Genomic DNA, 22,166 nt, shown 5'->3' with positions numbered 1-22,166 from the left:
CTTTTAAACACTCCTCAAAAGGAATGGCTATACAGACATCTATCATTTGCAGTAGAATTCTGCATTTGTCTCACCGCATTCTCTTGAGTTGTCGGGATCTGTAGATATCATGTATGGGTGGCACTGGACTTTTCTCTTCTTCCTCCTCCACACTGGCATTGGGACGTTTGACTCCTTTGTTGAGAGTAGCACTGTCTTGTATGGGGTCCTTCCCTTCCTCAGCTTGACCTGGTGCTCCTCCAGTAATGATCTTCACAGCTTCATCAACAGAGCTTGGGATCTTGCATTTTCGGAAAATGTCCATCAGCACATCTACTTGCACAAAAGGACCCTGGAAACAGACAGGAGGAGGAAGAAGTTTCATTAAAACTACAGCAGCAGGTGGCACTGGAAACACTCCACCAGGCACAGGGTGTAAGCCTGGAGGTGCTAAATGTCTTGGCAGAAAAGGGAGCATCTGCTGGACATCTGGCTTCGGGTATTCAGGTTTTCTAGTTTCATCTTTAAGGTCAGGCATTGTGGAAGGAGTTTCCACAGGATCAGGAATCGCTGCTAACTTGATTCGAGACATGTCCTTATAGCCAAGAGCCTTCAGTTCACTTGGGGAGGAAGGATACAAATCCATGAATTTGTACCTATCGACCAGTAATGCTGTTTCCTTGCTTTCATATTCTTCCTTGAATGCCGTGAACCGTCTTTTCTCTATTTTCATTATACTGGCCAGATCACCATTGCTACTTTCAAAAGCTAGGAATTTGGCCCATATTTCTCCAGATTTTTCAGGTGGCAGGTTTCCAGAGGTCAAAACTCGTTCAAACAAAACTCGTGTATTATTGTCCTCATTCAGGTGAGAAAGGTAGTCAATATAGGCTAATACATATTCTGGAATATCACCATATTTTTTTAACCCTAGCTCAAAAATCTTAAAGGCCACTAAGGTATCCTTAGTACAGTAGTATTCCATTAATGCTGCAGAAACATATATATGATGGCGTGCTCTCGTATCTTGTCTTGCTTTCTTAAATACCACCCTTCCAGATTTGATGCCCTCTGCTCGTCTTGCAAACTTCATATACTGAATATATACCAGAGTAGGATCGATATCCTTGATAGCCAGAAGTCGACTATATATGATGTGGACCTTTTCAAATTTCATTCGACTTTCTTCATAATCTGCATATGCAAAATAAAGAAGCATATTTCTCTTCAATACGGTGCTGATAGCTCTCTCATATATATTTGCAGCTTCATTGCTAAATAATCTAGCATTATTTATATCCCCTTTCTCAGACAGCAGCTTACTGGACTGTTCCAGGTACTGGGCAGCTTCATACCAAACATCTGGGTGATGACTTAGCACCAGCAGGCACTGCTCATATGCAAACATAACTCTTTTGGTTATGAGTGTCTGATCTTCTGTTCTGAGAGGGTTGCTCTTTTCCCACTGAGTGTATTTCTTCCACATCTCTACTTGCTGAGCTTCTTGGGGAGTATTCTGTGGTTGTACTGAAGGGGCATTTCGGTCTAAACCTTTCATTATTATTTCATACTCCTTTGATACACGCCTTGCATTCATGTAATCTCGACTCCTATCTTCAATCATTTTTTTAGCTAGATGTATGTTGATACTCTCTTCATATTTGCTATAGTCCCTCCAAAGCTGCTCGATATTGATCATTGGATTAACACAACCTCGTTGATAAACTCTTCTAACAGCTGTAATTCTTTGATTTTCCGCATAAGACCCAACAGCTTCTACATTTTTCAAGAAATTGATGTAATCCATCCAAATCTGATAAGACATAACTTCCATTCCAATTTTATCTAAAGCAAAATCATATGCTTGTGCCATTTTTTCTTTGTAACTGGGTAACTTTGACTTATTATCTCTGATATATGAAAGATAACATTTCCACAAATCAATATGTAAAACCTTTATAAGGCATCTCTGAAATAACTTTTCAGCTTTGTCAAAATGTTTAGATTTGACCTCTACTTCAATGTACAGCTTCCAGAATCTGCCAGAACTGGGGAACTGGGCAACGAGACGTTCATATGTCTTTCGTGCTTTTTCTATAGGATGATTCTGTGCCTCTCGAATCAGAATGCTCCAAGCAGAAAGGTCATATGGATTCTCTTCCAATTTCTTTTCTGCTTTCTTCACTTTTTCTGGGACATATTCAGCAACCACATCGGTGACACCATTGCTAGACATCGTGCTAGAGTGCCTGATGAAAGTGTATGTATAAGCTGGTCCACAGTATGGGACTAGAAAGAAAAAAGAAAAAGGAAACTCAAAGTCAGGGCAAGATCCCTGCCCCCCAATGGCAGCTGTAGACCACTAGCACCTATTGCTGACATTATCTATTCTGAGAGAGTCAAAATAGCAGCACCTACTCCCTGTCATGGCCTTGAAGGGAGAATATCTGGGGAACCAGTGCCCTCACACAGCAAGCAGACGATATAAACCACAAGATCTTTTAATAAAAATGGTAATTCAAATTTATACATGCTTTAAGTGTTACAAAGTACTTTAAATAAATTTTCTTATTTAGTCTTTAACAATCTTACCTATGATTATTTAGGGTTAGGGTTTGACAAATGAGGCAACCAGGGCTTAGAGAGAAGCTAATTACCCAGGGCCATACAGCTAGTTTGTGTGTGTAATGAGAGAAGAGAAGGTTTTAAACCTGGGTCTTGCATAACTCCATGCAACTCAATCCTACCACTTCTTACTGCCCCTGTAGTAGACAACAACCAGTCTAATGGAAGTGCTTTTGGTGGGTATCTTCTCTATTCACAAGTCCAAGAGGCTCATTTTCACTTGGGTAAGCTGGTCTAGATTCACAGGATCTGAACTGGAAGCAACCTTCTAAATAACTGATCTAACACAGAGTTTGTAAACAACCACTTCCATTATCTGCCTCTTGTGTTGCCAGTGGGAAAAATCCAATGAGTACATAGTTAGGAGTGGCTAATAACAACCCTGATGTCAAGGAGTTGTAGGGACTTGCTGCTGAGGCACATGGCTCCCAATTTAGCTCTTGCTCTATATATTGCCTAAATCAAAGAGTTGAATGTTAACTGTGGCTACTGATCTCTAGTTTCATTCTTGGGCTACGGCTTTATCAGTGGAAGATATTCATACCGTATAGAGGTGGTTGGAGAGAATGGACACACTGAGAAAGTGAGGAAGTCTTCTGCAGTCCTGGATGATCAGGCACCTACTTTGAGGAAAAGAAGATGGGTTTTAAAGGCAGGGAAGCCAAGATAGCAGAGAAAAGGCAGGGACTCATCTGAGTTCACCTAAATAACCCTCCAAACAACTTCAAATAATGTCTCAAACAAATTCTGGAACAGTAGTACCCACAAAATAATGGGGTAAAACAATTTCCAGTCCAAGACAACTTAGAAAGTGGATGGAAAAGGACTGTCCCACTGAAGTGAAAATGGAGCAAAGTTCAACTGCAGAGAGTATCTTAGCAAACCAGCAGAGAAGGCCTTGGGGGCAACCAAATCAGTGTCTGTAACAGCTGTATCTAGACCTCTTCTTGGACTACAGAAAATAAGGTGGTCAGAGAACTTGTCAGAAGGAGATAACAGAGTATCCTTGCCTGCCACTGGATATAGGACACTGTTGTACTGCGCATATTTAGATTTAGGTCAAAGTCTTGGGTCACAATTCTTTTTTTTTAATAATAGCTTTTTATTTTTCCAAATACATGAAAATATACTTTTCAACATTCACCCCTGCAAAACTTTGTGTTCCAAATTTTTCTCCCTCCCTCCTCACCTCATCTCCCCTAGACAGCAAGTAATCTAATATAGGTTAAATATGTGCAATTCTTCCAAACATATTTTCACATTTATCATGCTACACAAGAAAAATCAGATCAAAAGAGAAAAAAATTAGAAAGAAAAAAAACAAGCAAGCAAACAACAACAACAAAAGTTATGTTGTGATCCACATTCAGTCCCCACAGTCCTTTCTCTCAGTGAAGAAGGATATCTTCATCACAAGATCATTGGAACTGGCCTGAATCATCTCATTGTTGAAAAGAGCTATGTCCATCAGAATTGATCATAATATAATCTTCTTGTTGCCGCGTACAATGATCTCTTGGTTCTGCTCACTTCACTTAGCATCAGTTTGTAAAAGTCTCTCCAGCTCTCTCTGAAATCATCCTGCTGATCATTCTTTATAGAATATTCCATCACATTGATATACCATAACTTACTCCTCCATTCTCCAACTGATGGGCATCCACTCAGTTTCTAGTTTCTTGCCACTACCAATAGGGCTGCCACAAATATTTTTTGCACATGCGGGTCCCTTTCTCATCTCTTTAGGATATAAGCCCAGTAGAAACTGCTGGATCAAAGGGTGTGCACAGTTTGATAGCTCTTTGGGCATAAGAACTAGATAAAGATAACCAAAAAATAAACAAGAAAGAAGTTAAGGTATGAATAGTATTTTAGAAAAGTTACAAATGATAGATCTCTGGAGAAAAATGAATGGGAAAGGAATGTGTATTTTTCTTAGCACTACATGGCACCTACACACAAATGACCATGGTATTAAGGCATACAAACCTAGCCACCAAATATAAAAAAGGAGAAATATTAAAGGTATCTTTTCAGAATATTATGCAATAAAAATTACATTTAATAAAGGGCCATGGAAACATAGATTAAACATTAATAGGAAACTAAATCTAATCCTAAAGGAAAAGGAAAAAGAACAAATCATAGAAACAATAAATAATTTCATTAAAAAGAATGACAACAATGAAACAACATACCAAAATTTATGAGATGCAACCAAAGGGAAAATTTATAGCTGTACACACATATATCAATAAAATAGAAAAAGGCAGCTCAATGAGGTAGGCATACAACTAAAAGAAGCTAGAAAAAGAATGAATTAAAAATCCCCAATTAAACATTAAATTGGGAATCCTAAAAATGAAAAGAGAGAGAAATAAAGTTGAAAATAAGAAAACCCTTGAACTAATAAAACATAACTAAGAACTGGTTTTATGGAGGAAAACAATAAAATAGAGAAAGTATTAGTTAATTTGATTAAAAAAACCCAATTACCTATATTAAAAATTAAAAGGTTGAATTCACCATTAATGAAGAGGAAATTTAAAGCATTTATAAAGAACTATTTTGTCTATATATAGTCCAATAAATCTAACAATCTAAATCCCCATGATTAAATAAATTCATAAGTGAATTCTATCAAGCATTTAAATAAAAATTAATTCTAATAATATATAAACTATCTGGAAAAACAGAAAAAGAAAGAGTTCTACCAAATTTCTTTTATGACACAAAACAATGCTGATACCTAAACCAGGAAGAGTAAAAATGGAGAAAGGAAACTATCAACCCATTTCCCTAGTGAATACTGATGCAAAAAATAAAATAAAATAAAATAAAATAAAATACTAACAAGATTTCAGTAATATATTTAAAAGATCATAACTAAGTGGAATTAATTGTACAAAAGACCAAGAATATGAAAAGAACCAGTGAAAACAACATGAAGGAAAATGGCCTAGCCATATTAAATCTTAAGCTGTAATCAACAAAACTATTTTGTACTGGCTAAGAAATAGAGTGGTAGAAAAGTAGATGGGATTTGGTATATAGTACACAGTAATAAATGACCATCGTAATATAGTCTTTGAAAAATGCAAAGACCCAAATTTTAGGGACAAGAACTCACTATTTGATGAAAACTGTTGGGAAACTGAAAAGCAGTTTGACAGAAACTAGGCATAGATCAACATCTCACACAATAAGCCAAGATAATGTCAAAATGAGTACTTGATTTAGAGAAAAAACAATGGGACCATAAGTAAATCAAGGGATCATGGAACATGTTATTTGTCAGATCTATAAATAAGGGAAAATTTTAGAAATAGCCAAATGGAAAAAGGGTACAAAACCTCATTAAAGAAAATAATCTCTTAAAATTAGAATTAGGCAAGTGGAAGCTAATGACTACATGAGACATAAAGAAGCAATATAACAAAATCAAAAGAATGAAAATAGAAGAAAATGTGATATATCTCATTAGAAAAACAACTGACTGGGAAAACAGATCAAAAAGAAACAATTTAGGAATTATTGCCTACCTAAACTAACCTACTTATTCAATAGTACCTGAATTAAATTACCAAAGGAATATTTTATTGAGCTAAAAAAATAACAACAAAATTCATGCAGGAGAGTAAAAAGTCAAGAATGCCAAAGGAATTAATGAAAAAATATAAAAGAAGGAAATTTAGCACTACTAGATCTTTAACTATATTTTATGGCAGTAATTATCAAAATATCTACTCCTGGCTAGTAGATAGAAAGTAGATAGAAAGGTGGATTAGTGGAAAAGAGTAGCTATACAATACATAGTAGTAAATGATTAGTTAAGGGTTTAACTGATGTAGATTTTACCTTTTAGGATAAGAATTCATTATTTGATTTAAAAAATGATGGGAAAAATGGAAAATAGTCTGACAGAAACTGGCTATATACCAATATTTTTTACAATTTATCAGTATAAGGTCAAAATGGATATATGATCTAGATATAAAGGGAGATATCATAAGAAAACCAGAAGAACATGGAACATATTACTTATCAGGCTTATGGATAGGAGAAGCATTTATGAATAAAGAAGAAATAAAGACAACAGTGAGATGTAAAATGATTACTTTTGATTAAATTAAATTAAAAAGGGTTTATTTGTACAAATAAAAGCAATGTCGCAAAGACTGGAAGGAAAGCAGAAAACCAGGGGGGATTTTTTTAAGGGTTCAACTGCTAAATTTTACAAATCAGAGATCTGTCAATAAGTCAACAAACATTTGTTAAACATGATGCTTACTGACAATGATTGACACAGAGTATTCTAAGCCCTGTGATGTTTGAAATGGTTTGAGAAGACATAATTTCTGGGCAATTTAATCATTTATTAACAATGCCAGCAATTTAATTAAAAGATGATCATTTGGCTGTCTCTCTCTTAGACCAAAGACAATTATGGTGGTAAGCTCACAGTTTTTATACCTTTTAAAAGAGGAATGGCATGATAGGCTAACAATAAGAGTAGGAACTTATAGCAGGCAGGTACTTGATTATGAATAAATAAGAGAATGTAGGAGGTAGTGGGGAAGACAATACATATTTAAGAAAATGAAGGCCAGAGAGAGATTTTTTTTTATTATAAGGGGCTGGACCTGAACTTTGATAGGGGGATTTTTATAATTAGTTTCTCAGCTAAAAGATTCATGTCTCAAATATATAGAGAACATTTTCAAATTAATAAAAATATGTGTCATTCCCCAACTGATAAATGTTCAAAAGATATGAATAGGCAGTTCTTAGGAGAAGAAACCAGAACTGTATACAGTCATTTGAAAAAATGCTCTACATAATTATTGATTAGAGAAATGCAAATTAAAGCAACTTTAAGATTTACTATCAGACTGAATAAAATGATAGAAGAGGACAATAATAAATACTGGAGGGGATTTGGAAAAACTGGGACACTAAATACACTGTTGGTGGAAATGTGGACTGATCCAAAAATTGTAGAGAGCGATCTGGGATTGTACCCAAAGAGTTATAAAACTGTGTATACTCTTTGACCCAACAATACCACTATTAGGTCTGTTTCCCAAGGTGATCAAGGAAAAAGGAAAAGAACCTATTTGTTCCTAATTATTAATTGTAGTTCTCTTTGTGGTAGCAAAAAAAAATGGAAATGGAGGTTATGTCTATCAATTTGGGAATGGTTAAAGAAGTTATGATATAGAGATTGCATTATTGCAATGTAAAAAATGAGCTGGTTGATTTTAGAAAAACATGAAAAAACTTGCATGAAATACTGCAGAGTGCAATGAGCAGAACCAAGAGAATATGTACTAATATTAATATTGTTTGAAGAACAACTAAATTCTTTTGAGTATTATAAATAATCAAATCAATCACAAAGGACCTATGAAGGAAGATGCTATCCACTTCCAGAGAAAGAACTGACGAATAGATGGATGCATAGTATAGTTTTACATCTATCTATCTACTTCTCTATCTGTGTCAAATGGTGACCCTCTCTGGTGCTGGGTAGAGAAGAAAGAAGATGATAGTTCAAAACTTAAAATATAAGAAAACAATTTTTAAAAATAATTTGTTTAAAAATGAAATGACTTTACAAAAAAATTATTGGACTACCTAAAACGCATGATAAAAAACAAGTGCTAACACATATCTTTTAAGAAAATATCAAAGAAAATTGCCCAGATTCTAAAATTAGAGGATAAAATTAAAATTGAAAGAATCCACTGATCACTTCCTGAAAAATAACTCAAAATGAAAAACTACCAGGAATATTGTAGTCAAATTCCAGAACTCCCAGGTCAACAAGAAAATATTGCAAGAGCCAGAAAGAAAAAAATTAAAAGTCATGGAACCATAGTCAGGATAACGCAAGATTTAGCAGCTTCTATATTAAAGGACTGGGGAACTTGTACTATGATATTCTCAAGGGCAAAGGAGTCAGGATTACACTACCAAAGCTGAGTATAATTCTTCAAGTGGCATGAGGGTGTGTAAAGTTATGAGAGGAAGAGGTGGCATTAATTATCTCAAATAAAAGAAGTGAGCAAGAGTTTTTACAGTGGAGAGGAAGATGGAGGAAGTGGGGAGCAGTACATGAACCTTACTCTTATTGGAAGTGGCTCAGAGAAGGTGTTAACATACACAGTAAGGTACAGGAGTCTATCTTATGCAGGACAGTAGGAGGAAAGAGAGATAAGAGTAGGGGGAGTAGATTGGGAAAAGTAAAAGTCTAAAGCAGAACACTTTTGAGAATGGACAGGGTGAAAAGAGGGAGAGAAAAAGATAAATGGGAGAAAATGATAGAAGTAAATACAACTGTATTATAAGTTTTATATGTATATTTGTATAAAATCATATTTCTATTATATTTAAATATAACACATTATAATATTATAACGCATTGTTAATTCATCATTATATCAGTTTATTATATAATATGGTAATATAAAATATCATATATCATATGTCACATAATAGAGAATATATTAATATGATATGATTATAACCATGAAAAAAATTTTACATCAAGTTGCTCTGATAAAGGACTCATTTCTCAAACACATATAGAATTTAGTCAAATTAATAAAAAATAAGAACTATTCCCTAATTGATGTGCCAGAGAATATGAACAGGCAGTTTTTATACAGAATAATTAAAGCTATCTATAGTTATATGGAAAAAATGCTCTAAATCACTTTTGATTAGAAAAATGCAAAGTAATACAACTCTGAGGAATTACCTTACATTTATGGGAAGTTAATATAACCAAAAAGGACAATGACAAATGTTGGAGAGGGTTGTAGGGAAATGGAACACTAATGCACTGTTTCTGGAATTGTGAATTGATTCAATCATTCAGTAGAGCAATTTGGAACTGTGGCCAAAGGGCTGTAAGACCATCACTCAGTTATACCACTATTTAATTTATATTCCAAAGAGATAAAAAAAAAACATAACTAAAAGAGAAGGGGCCTACATACATGTGCAAAAATTTATATCAGTTCTTTTAAGTGGTGTTAAAGAATTAGAAGTTGAAGGGATGGTCATCATTTGGGGAATGGTTGAACAAATTGTGATGGAATACTATTGTATTATAAAAAATACTGAGCAGGATACTCTCAGAAAATCCTGAAAAAAATTTACATGAACTGATGCAAAGGGAAATTAGCAGAATCAAGAGAACACTGTACATAGTAACAGCAAGACTATACTATGTCCAATTGTGATTTAACTATGCTGAGCAACATAACCACATAAGACAATTCTGAAGGACTTTTGATATAAAATGCTATTCATCTCCAGAGAAAGAACTGATGAAGTCTGAATGCAAATACAAGCATACTTTTTTCCATTTTTTTGCTTGGTTTATTTATTTTTTGATCTGTGTTTTCTTTTACAACATGACCAATATGGAAATATGTTTTGCATGACTGCACGTGTATAACCTATATCAGATTGCTTGCCTTTTATTCATTCATTAATTCATTCATTCATATATTTATTTACATTTATTTATGTAGTCAATTGGGATTAAAGTGACTCACCCAAGATCACAGTGGTGGTGTCCCAGATCACATTTGAACATGGACTAATGGCCTCTAAGGCCTTCTACTCTATCCAGCTGCACTACGTACCTGCACATGAGGGAGAGAATTTAGAATGCAAAAATTTGGAAAAAAAAAAAAAAAAGGTAAACCTTTTTTTCTACATGTAATGGGGGGTGGGGAACAACATACTAAATACATGATTAAAATAATGCGTTTTTAATAGTAGTCTTTTTAAGGTCAAGTAGTAGTGGACTTTAGGGCTGGGATAGGGGTCAAATTCAGGATGGGCACTAGGGAGTAAATGGGAAAAAATCAGTAACTAGACAACATTTATATTTTCCGCAGTGGGGACTGTGGGGTGTTACGGTGGAGGGAGGGCAGAAGGGTGGAAGGGCGGAGAGAGAAAAAGGGTGTTTGGGGAAGTTCAAGTTTAACTCTAATGGGATGCTGGGTTTTTTGAGCTTCCCAAGTCTTTATCATTTAGTTGGCTGGGCAAGCTACTGTATTCTTCACAGTCACTAATTCTGCCCTCCCTCGCTATCATATTCCAAAGGAAAAACCTAGGCAGTCCTAAACTTAGAATGGGGCCAAAATTCACAGCCATGCTTTCTCACTCCAGATCCAATGTCCCTTTTACTGCATCACATAGTTTCCTCATGTCCCTTCCCTTTTTCCTTTTGTCACTACAAATTTTACCTTGTGGATCAGATGTGGATGGCCTACGACCATTCCCAAGATGGCTGCTGTGAGGGACTAAAAAGGTATTTATTTTGCAGACCCTTGGTCAGAGAAAAAAAATTTGTAGGCTCTTTGGACACTTAAGAGACTGGCAGCCGCCCACATTCTTTGGGCGAGGTGTTTTCTTCCCTTTTCCCGTCCCTTTTCCCTCTCGACCCCTCCCCCCGCCTCTTGGCCGGTAACTTACCCGAGCCCCTTCCTTCTAGATTCTTTTGCCTCGAAGACTCACGTGTGTTATAGGAATGGTGTGAAAACACCACCCAAGTCTCGCGAGTTTTACCTGAGCTATCTCGTTTCTCATTGGCTGGTCGCCATCCACCCCTCCCCCACTCAAACTGGGAACGGATGTCAGGTAGCCGGAAGTGTGAGGAAGGAAGGGGAAGGGGAAAGAGAGGGGGAGGAGGAGGGGGGAAAGCGGGAAGGTTCTATCTCTCTCCCCGGAGGTCTAGGCTTCCGTGTCAGGTGTCAGGTGTCAGGTGGTCAGGTGTCAGGTGTCAGGTGTCACTGGCTACCCGGAAAGGTGATTGCACTAGGAAGGGAGTCGGAATGGAGATTTATAGCTGGAAGGGAGTTTAAGCACTAGGAGGGAGGGACTCCTAATCCTCTCTTTGGGCTTTGCCCAAAGTCACAGTGGAGGTAAGAAGCCGAAGCAAGCCTGGAATCTAGGGCCTAAGACTGTTTCAAGGACCTATGACTGTTTCCAGGCTCCTCTTCCTACCTGGCGCTGCTTCTGGGAGCAGCCTCCAGTGCTGAACTTCCTTCCCGACTCTGCCAGGGGAGGTCGGGCAGTCTGACACCCCCTAGCCGTAGATCGAGCTTCAGGGTGCCCCAGTCACGTTCTTCATCCCCTAGGCTGAGGGGGAGGGGCAGGGCTCATCCCAAATTGCTTGTAAATCATGATCTGATTAGGAAGTGATATATTCATCGGGAACTCTGGCATCAGGGACTCTGGCATCAGACTTATTCTCGTATTGTGACAAAATAAGTACTGTTTACTTTCGACCGTTTTCTGTGAATTCTAAAGATTTCTTCCACCTTAAAGGCTCCAGTGGAATCTGCAGGACTGGGGCTTGCCCACTAAGAGTATAAAGGCATGCTAAGTTAAGTTGATTTGCCTGTGAAAGAAACGCTTCCATTATTCATGTCAGGAGGCTGTCACATCAAATTGAGGGAGTGGAGAAAATCCTTTTTTATCTACATTTAGAACCAAGAAAAACCAGCCATTGAGCCTTGAATTTCAATTGGGAGAAAGTCAGGCTGAAAGCAGGGTTCAAAAAAAAAAAAAAAACACAAAAAAAACTGGGCATTTGTCTAGTGTTTGGCTGAAACTTCTTATATAGCTAGCCAGAATGAAACTTCTTAAAGCCAGCAAGTACTACATCCAATCTTGATGTCTTTCATGTGTAAAAGTGTCAAAAGTAGTTAAGCTAATTCAAATTTAAAGCTCTTTGGATTTCTGTTCCTGAACTTTTAATTTGTTTATTTTAAAGGATTTTCCCCAATACATCTCTTTGCTCTTGAAAATTTGATGAATATATTTTGTTTTTCAAAGTTCAGAGATTTTTATAGGGTGCATTGGGAGATGAAAAGGAGAGAAAACAGAAGATAGTGCAAGACAAATTCTGTACACTTGTCTCTGTAAATATTGTTTCCGTATAAGTATGATGCACACAGACCTCACTTCAGATGAGAAATAAGACATTAAAAGAATTGAACTTCTGAATCCAAAAAGGATTATACTTGTGGATGTAAAATCTTGTTTTTCTGGATTGTCTTTTTTCTCTATGAAAATATTTTAGTGCCTACAAATAAGTGATGTTAGCTGAATTTGTAAATATTTGAACAATAATTTAAACAAAATAAAGAGTGAAAAGCATGCAACAGATTCTAGTATGCAAATATAAAAATCACTTTTTCTACTATAGTATTTAACAGGTGCTATGCAAATACAAAAAAATCAATTTTTTCTACTAGTTAGTATTTACCAGATATTATGCAAACATGAAGAGCAATTTTTTTTCCTACTAGTTTGTATTCACCAGACTGGTAAATGCAAACTAGTAGAAAAAAAATGATGCTTATATTTGTATACTGGAATGTCTTGCATGTTTTTTACTCTTTCTCACTTTTACATTTGAGAAGAGGCATGATTTGGTATGGTAGAGTAGAAAGAGCTCTCATTCTGGGCTCAAGAGCCATGTGTGTATGTTTCTGCTCAGACACTTAATAAGCTCCATATCTTTGCATGAGTTATTTGTTTAAGCCTCAGTTTTCTTAACTATAAATACTAACAGTCTGTAGATGCATTGTAATATAACATGAAATCACTGAAATTCCTGCAGTGGGAGAGATGTTAGATGTCATCACTCATAGGAATTTTTTTTAACTCAGCAGATTAAATCTGTCCAGAAAGTTTTTGGATGTATGGATATGTGTTCCATAATTATTGATTGCATTAAATTGTTAAAGTGGATGCTTCTACTAAAAGTGATTTTTAGTGGATTCTTAGATTTTTGATTGATTTTGTAAAATATCCTTCAGTTTGCTGAAAAAAAAGGTATTTAACTCTAGCTTGTGTGCTTATATATCAATTTAGACATTGTAAGATTTGCATCCTTAAAATAGCCCTTCCCATCTTGTGAAGAACATTTTAATTTTTTCAAGAAACACTTTATCTCTATGATGATGCATAATTTTATGAACTCTGACTAAACTTTTACTACAGTTGAGTTGAGCCCTTAGAAAATATTTATGGTATAATTAAATTTTTATGTTAAACTGAAATTTATAGCTAGAGAAAAGGAGAAGTTTGTGAAGTTTTATCAAGTAATTTTGCCTCTTGAGTGGCCATAGATAGACAAGTTGTTGTTCTATCTGAGCAGGGAATTAAGTTGAGAGGCAATTGTCCTGTGGACCTGTGGAAGATAATGACCTACAATCCTTTGAGGTTTTTTTTGTTTGTTTGTTTGTTTTTTTAATGACAGAGTATTTTGGTTTGCTTTCAGTAATGTTATAATTTTCCTATGCGAGTGTTAATGTGTAATCTATAAAGAAAAAAAGGGTATATATTAGGGAGACTAGAAAACTTGGAAATTTATAAGCAGTAATTTAGTAACACGTTTATTTAGAGATGATTTTGATATTTGCAGTCGAAAAAATTATTAAAGGACGATGCTTAATAGTGTTTTCTCTTGCCTGACGTTTTGTAGTTAAGTACAATATACCAATCCCAGAAGGTAAATTTTTGTATGGAAAAGAAATTATAATCTTAGTGCAATGGAAATAAAAGATGCTAATTTTCATGTTTCAAATTGGTCCTGCCTTTTTGCTTCTTATTTCTTAACAAGCTAATGAATGCAAAATAAACTAATTTAAAGATGATGTTAACATATAATCTATAACTCAGACTTCTTTCTTTGATTTATAATAGGGTCATTTCCCATTCATTTAGGTAGTATTGCATTTTCACTGTCATGAGAGTTTTGATAATAGCAGTTAAATACAGGAGTTTAGGTCTCAAGGCATGTAATATGAATCGAGCTAAACAGGAGCTAGAGTTTGAAATTGCTTGGATTTGAAGGACCTAGGTGCAAATTCTGCCTCTAATCTTTGCTGGGGGTTGATCATGGGCAAGTGATTCAATATTATCATAACATTATCATATTATCATTATTAATTTTCTTGTATGTAAAATTGGTATGTTAATTTTTTATATTTCACTTGCAAAGCAGGTTTTTTTTTTTAATTGGTAAAGGGATAGGGACTAAATAGTGATTTTATTAGAATAAGGATAAGAAAACATCATCCATGAGTAAAAGTCAGAGATTTTTTCTGAAATATTAGAGGATTGGCCAGAGAAGGGATATAAAACTGAAAAAGAAACAAGAGTCATGAAACAGCATATAAAGATCCCTGTGGGCTACAGATTGTCTTAGTTTTAAAATGTAGCATGTCTATCTCAAATGCAATTCCCATATTGTATATTGAATATGAGTTGAAGACCTCATCACTTGCATTTGGAGAAACTGAGGTTCAAGCCATATGTAAACTTTATTTTCCTGGGTCTAAAAATAAAATAAAACAAAGCAAAAATAAATAAAATAAAATAAAATGTAGCATGTCTGTATTTTACTACATTTTAATTTATTTTGTTAACTATTTCCCAGTTATATTTTAATTTGGTTTGGCCTGTACTTGGGAGTATTGTGGTCTGTATGCTGATGGTTGTGTGTTTTGGATCTCTGGCCTAAAACACTGAGAAGTTAAGTGACTTGACAAGAATCACATGGCTTTTATGTATCACTAGTAGCACTTTAATCCATTCATTTATCTAAGGCCAGCTCTTACTATGCCATGCTGCTTTTCCTGCCTTCACTTTAAAGTTGGGAAGTATCCCAAATATGTAGTATCTATAGCTCTTTGGTAAGTGTAATCACTTTATCAATCTTAATCAGGTAATGAATTTGAAGATCTTATATTCCTTTATTTAGAATACTTTGTTGTTGGTGGGTTTTTTTTTTTTTTTTTTTTTTTTTTTTACAAATATCTACTAGATATGCAGGTTTCAGGAAGAGTTTTTTAAAAAATGATTCTGCTGCATCCTTATTATCATCATTGAGAAAAATGACATTTTCAAATATCTAAGTACTTTGGTTCAAGAAAGACACAATAAAGCTCTGATATTATCAGGCAATTTGTTAAATTTTAAAAATCTGCCCATTCATAGACTGTTTTTTAAAATAAAGTTGATTATTCTTATAACAGTCATCTTTCCTACTATGAATGGTGATTTGTGAAACATGCAATGTGACCCGATTTAACAAAAGGCCACATCTGCCACTAGAGCTTGCAGAGCTGTGTTTCAACTTGGCATTGGTTAAGTTCTTTTGTAGGAGAGTTCAATTCAGTGCTCCCACAGTCTGTAAATTATACTGAAATTTTTATTTTGATGTGAAATAGCTATTGATGGGCTTGCAAAATAACAAATTTCCCCTATCATCAGTTCCTTTAAATTATATTGATATCTTGTTAGTATATTGCCTTTCCCTTCTCCCACCACCTTTATTATAAAGAATAAAATAGAAAAATGAAAAATAAAAGCGGTTGAGTATAGATAACTAACAAAGCAAGTGTATATGGTAGCATATAAAGTTTTTGATAATGGATAGTTCTTCCTAGAATCTCCATTTTGAGGGGTAGGAGTAGTTCTGCCTTGTCTTTTTTAGTCCTCAAATAGTGCTTCTTGTCATTATGCTTCTGTATTGGAGGATATGTGCTCCACTCTTTTTCAATTCCTTTTAAAGTTTCTATTTGTATTTATATTCCCAGCATTTAGCACAGTGTTTGATATGTTGTAAGGGTTTAAGAAATGAGCAGCTAAGTGGCCCAGTGGATAGAATTCTGGGTGTGAAGGAACAAAGATTCATCTCCCTGAGTTCAGATGTGGCCTCATATACTGATTAGCTGTGTGTCACTTGGCAAGTCACTTAACCCTATTTGCCTCAGTTTTCTCATCCGTAAAATGAGACTAAGAAGGAAATGTCTCTGATATATTTGCCAATATATTTAAATAAATTTAATTTATAAATTAATATATAAATTTAAATATTTCAATAAATTTTCAATTTAGTTCATTCTACTCACCTAGCATCAAATCATATGTCTTCTCAGCTGCACTATATTCTTCTGCACCTAGGAAATTATAAGTCTTTTTTTTCTGGAGCCAAATGCAGTCTTTGGAGGCCTAATACATTCTCAGACAAATGTGGCTTCCCAAATGTGCAGACTTTGCCAAGATCAAACCTACCACAATGAAAATATTCATCTTTTTCCTGTAGGGTTGGGTTTGTATGTCATTTTTGGTTTGTAATTTAGGTTCCTTAACTTTTTATAGTACTACTTAATTCCCCTCTGAGAATTCTCATGAAAGCAAAATGATCTTGTGTTATTAACATTTTTTCATAATTGAAAGTCTTTTTCTTGGCAGCGTCTAAAATTATTAGTCGTCTATATTAAGTTTAATCACTCATTTTTATGAGTTTGAATATCAGGGATTTTTTTTTAATTGGGATGCTGGTCTTTTTTTTATAAGTTTTTTTGACAGTATATATGCATGAGTAATTTTTTTTATAACATTATCTCTTGTATTCATTTTTCCAAATTATCCCCTTCCTCCCTCTACTCCCTCCCCCCCCATGACAGGCAATCCCATACATTTTACATGTGTTACAGTATAACCTAGATACAATATATGTGTGTAAATCCCATTTTCTTGTTGCACATTAAGTACTAGATTCCAAAGGTACATGTAACCTGGGCAGACAGATATTAGTGCTAACAATTTACATTCACTTCCCAGTGTTCCTTCTCTGGGTGTAGTTATTTCTGTCCATCATTGATCAGCTGGAAGTGAGTTGGATCTTCTTTATGTTGAAGATATCCACTTCCATCAGAATACATCTTCATACAACATTGAAGTGTACAGCGATCTTCTGGTTCTGTTCATTTCACTCAGCAAGGGATTTTTTTTTCTGGTAGTGATCTGTAGATTCAGTTGATGTTTTGTTATCCTTATTAAGAAGTTTTAGACAGTTTTTTTGGTATTTCTTGTATTTTGGTATTCAATTTTTAAAAATTGTTATGTTCTGTGAGATCTTTGCTATTACTTATGCACATGCTATCTTCTAGATACATTTCTTTAGCTTCTATATAATCCATGTATTTTTAAATTAATGCTGCTTTTATCCTGAATTTGACACACAAGCATGAGCATTTCAGTATTCAAAGAACAGAGTAAGTATTATATAAGAAACTGAATTTGTTAAGTATTTTAAGCATATATTAATCTTATCACAATATGAATTTGCTTTCCTTGTCTCTGTACCACTATGGATTTCCTTGTTTTCTTTTGTGTATTTTAAATGTATTCTTTATGCTCTTTTCTTGCTTTCTTTTGTTTTTATATAACTATTAGTACCTACTCCCATCCTTAAAGAAGCCGTCTCTTAAAACAAATGGGTATTGACAAGCATAATAACTTCATACACTGGCTATGCTTGAACATACTTCTCTCATTCAGTTTTGTACTTCTATTCCTTCAGCTCTCTGCCAAAAGATCAGAGTTCTGTTTCAACACTAGTTTTCTGGAATCACAATTGGGCATTGCATTACTCCCTTTCCATGAGTATTGTCATTGTTGAGTATTGTCACTGTATAATTGTTCTGGTTCTGTTCACTTTTCTCTACATCAGTTCACATATGTCTTCCTAGATTTCTCTCAATCTGTCCTTTTCTTCATTTCTTATGGTATAGTAATATTATATTACATTCACATAGTATGATTTAGTCACCTGTTTTCTCAATTGACAAGGGCCTACTTAGCTTCCAGTTATTTGTTATAACAAAAATTGCTGATATGTAAGCCTTGAAAATGAGGGACTTTAACCAAAAGGTATTTAAGTCATCTCAGCTATAAAAAAAAAAAGAGAAAGAATGAGACTCACATGCCTGAATTGATTATTTGACTTGAAAACACCTCAAGCAATAGAAACTCAACTTTAAAAAGTCTAATTATCGAGAAAAAATAAATAATATTGAAATAAGTCATTTTACCTTGGAGGTTATTTATTTAAAATGGAGAGTAACCTCTGTCGTAAAAAGAACCAAGAATTATCTAAAGATTAAAAAGGATATAAGGGTCTGAAGATTTCAAGTAAATTTAAAGAATTCAGAGAAGCTACGACTAGACATTGATGTCCCGTGGAGTAAATTCCTGACCATTTACAAAAGAATCAATGCCAGCACCTCTGCCATCATTCCCACTTCCTCATCTAAGGAATTTTGTATTTTCCCCTTGGAACGACTCTAGGCTTTAGTAAGTGAGTTTTCAGCGCATTTTGACCACTCCAGACCTTGATGACACACACCGTGCTTTTGACCTTCACCTTCTAACTCCCTTTTATATATTGTCTTCATTTATTATAATGTAAGCCCATTTCGGACATGGACTATTTTTGGTTATTTGTATTTCTATATCCAGCATTTAGCACTGTTCCTGATATACTTACTTTATCTAAGACTTAACTCTAACTCATGTAAGCCTTTCCAGATGCCCTTAACTTCAATTGCCCTTTTTTTTCTCCCTCCCTCCCATACTTTGTTATTTATTCTCTTTATTCTATATGCACTTATATATGTACTTGTTTTCTTCTATTAGAATGTAAGTTCCTTGAGAGTAGGGATTGTTTTATTTTCTATAACCTCAGTGCTTAGCTCAATGTCTGGGACATAATAGATCATTCATAAATATTTGCTTATTGATAGTTCCGTATTGCATGTAGTATATGTGCTGCTGAAGCGAGCACCCGTGTTGCATCTAGAATGGTTAAGCTAAGTTCACCAACTCTGCCAACAGTGAATTAGTATTACTTTCCTCCTGTGGTCCTTCTAATACTCATTTTCCTTTTTATCATCTTTTCTATATGATAGGTATAAGGTAGAATCTCAGAGTTATTTTAATTTGCATTTTTCTTAATTTTAATGATAAATTACTTTTTCATTTGTTGATAACTTGCATTATTTTTGGAAAACTACCTCTTCATACCCTTTGACCATTCATTTATTGGAGAATGGCTATTATTCTTAGTTATTTATATCAGTTTTAAAAATATTTCTTTGCTAATTACCCTTCGTCAGAAATATTAGCTACAATTTTTTCTTCTACTTTACCATTTCCTTTCTAATTATGGTGATTTTGTTCATGTAATTTTTAATTTTACATGATGAAAATTGTCCTTATCTTTTGTGTTTATCTTTTTCTCTTTTCTGGTTAAAAACTTTGTTCTTATCTACAGCTTTGAAAGGGACCTCCTCTTTTCCTCTAATTTGTTTATGATTTATAGCATTTTATATTTAGGTCATATATTCATTTGTAGTTTATTTTGGAATATAATTAGGATTAGGGTGAAGTGGTGCAAATTGTTTTTTTATGCTGAATTTGTGCCAGACTGCTGTCCAGTTTTCCTAGTAGTTTTTATTAAATAGAAAGCATTTTTTTGATAATCCTAAACTATACTACTATATCATGTGTTGGCTTTTTCTTTTCTTCTGTTGATTTTTAATTCATTTCATTTTCTGAGTGCTTTAAATCTGTAAATCTTTCCTAATTTCTACTTTTTTGGTATGCAAAATAATAAACTTTCTATGGCATCAACTTTTATTATTTTTATTGTTACATATATTTGTTATTATAACATGTTTAATCCATTGAGCAATTTTAACTACATCTGTTGCTTCATCTATTTGCAGCACTAAATAGAATGATTTTACTTTCTCAGTGGAAGGTAAAGCTTTTTAGATATATGGGAAATTTTTTCTTCCTACTTTGTTATATTTAAGTGGAACTATTCAAAGATAAGAATTTAAATTCTATCATTAACTTCAGGTAGTATCAATGTTTCTCTTATTCTGTAAGGCATTTTATTCTTTGTAATTTTTAAAGCATCTTTATATTGTGTAAGCAGTACTTCTGATTCATAAATGGGGTTTTTGAAAAAAATGTTTATTAAAAGCATCAAGTATTCTCTGGAAAAATTTACTTGCTTGGCTATTTACTCATGTATATTTTAAAGATGTTATTTCAGTTTATTACATTGAATGCTACTGGCAGTAAAGCCCTCATACAGTGCAAAAATAGTTGTCTTTTTCCTCCATCAATATTAGTACTTGTGAATAGCAGTGAAAAGTACAAATAATAATTTTAAAAAACTGTTCAGCAAAACCAACAAACCAACAAATCAGTACCTACAGGTACTCCCTTTTTTCTTTTCAAATAAGAGAAAAAGTTACATTCTCCTATCTCTTTTCTGGAACCAATTTTGGTCAATTACAATTTCACAGCATTCAGTTTAAATTTTTTTTTTGGTTTTTATTCTTTCCATATACATCATTGGAGTCACTGTGAATATTTTTTTCCAATTTATTCTAGTACTAATTTGCCTCAATTCATCCTTTTTTTGGTGATATTCTATATGTACTTCATGTTGTTTCTTATGTTACAGTATAATTTAGTCATTCCCTAATGAATGGTGATGTACTTTGTTTCTAGATCTTCGCTAAAAAGTAATACTCTAAATATTTTGGACCCATAGGGTATTTAAAAATTTGACTTTCTTAGAGTATATGCTTGGTATCTCTGGGTCATAGGGTATCAATATTTTAGTCATTTTCTTGGAATAATTCTTAATTGTCTTCTTTTTAAAAATACTTGGTGATTGTTGATTTTTACCCATTTATTTATTTAAAATTAAATACAAAATAGCAAAAGAAAGAAATTGCTATATGCACAGCAGATCACAAGAAGTTTAAAAATATAAAACAATTTCAAATTTCCCTTCAAGAAAGATTAGATAATAAATAGTACAATTGTGTTCAGAATTGTCCATCTTATCTTTAGTTCCTTATAGGTTTTCTCTGCATACTTTTTACTTAATTCTTTTTTTCCCCTTCCCCCTTCCTTACCCCTAAGAAGGACATAATTTGGTAGAGCTATATTTATATATACATGCATATACATATACAAAGATATATATATATATATATATACACACACATAGTTATTCACATTAATACACATATACCTCCACATACATCTATGTAAGACTATACTATCCTTGTTTCTCCTCTGTTTCTCCGAAAGGGGATAACATCTTCCTTCAGAAGATTTATTGTTTTAAATATTGTTTTAAATCCACTAACTCATCATTTCCTATGCCACAGCAATATTCCAGTCCTATACTATCTAGTTGTCTTCTTTTTTAACCAAGTGACTAGTGTCTAATAGGTTTTTGATAAATTTTTATATATTTTGACTTTTGTCAGTTATTATTTACTTGATAGGTATAAACATGAACATTTCATTACCCAAAATAAAGTAGAAAAAGAGGACAGAATTTGACACTATAAATCTTTATTATATGCTTTTTAAAAGTGTGTCTTAAACTCAGTAGTTTCAACACTACCTTGTTTGTCTATATCCTTTTTGGAACTTGTTTTACTCACTACCCTGTATTCCTTAAATGTTTTAGTGACAACATTTTCTTTCTTTTCTACTTTTCGTGGTATCTCTAGCCTTCCCATTCCTTTCTGTTCCCTGGACCTTCAAAAGCCCTGCCTTATAACAAATAAATCTAATCAAGCAAAACAAATCCACATTTGCTTCTGATGAAAATGTGTAGCATTTACACATCTAATCCA

The 22,166-nt window shown here is 33.9% G+C and overlaps 1 pseudogene; it reads right to left on the bottom strand.

Moving 5' to 3' along the window:
- Positions 1-70: 70 nt before the first annotated feature.
- Positions 71-2,215, bottom strand: LOC141548848 (cleavage stimulation factor subunit 3 pseudogene; annotated as a pseudogene).
- Positions 2,216-22,166: the final 19,951 nt, after the last annotated feature.

The sequence above is a fragment of the Sminthopsis crassicaudata genome, chromosome X, assembly GCF_048593235.1.
Source record: "Sminthopsis crassicaudata isolate SCR6 chromosome X, ASM4859323v1, whole genome shotgun sequence".
NCBI lineage: Eukaryota > Metazoa > Chordata > Mammalia > Dasyuromorphia > Dasyuridae > Sminthopsis > Sminthopsis crassicaudata.
This window is presented reverse-complemented; position numbering and strand designations above follow the sequence as displayed.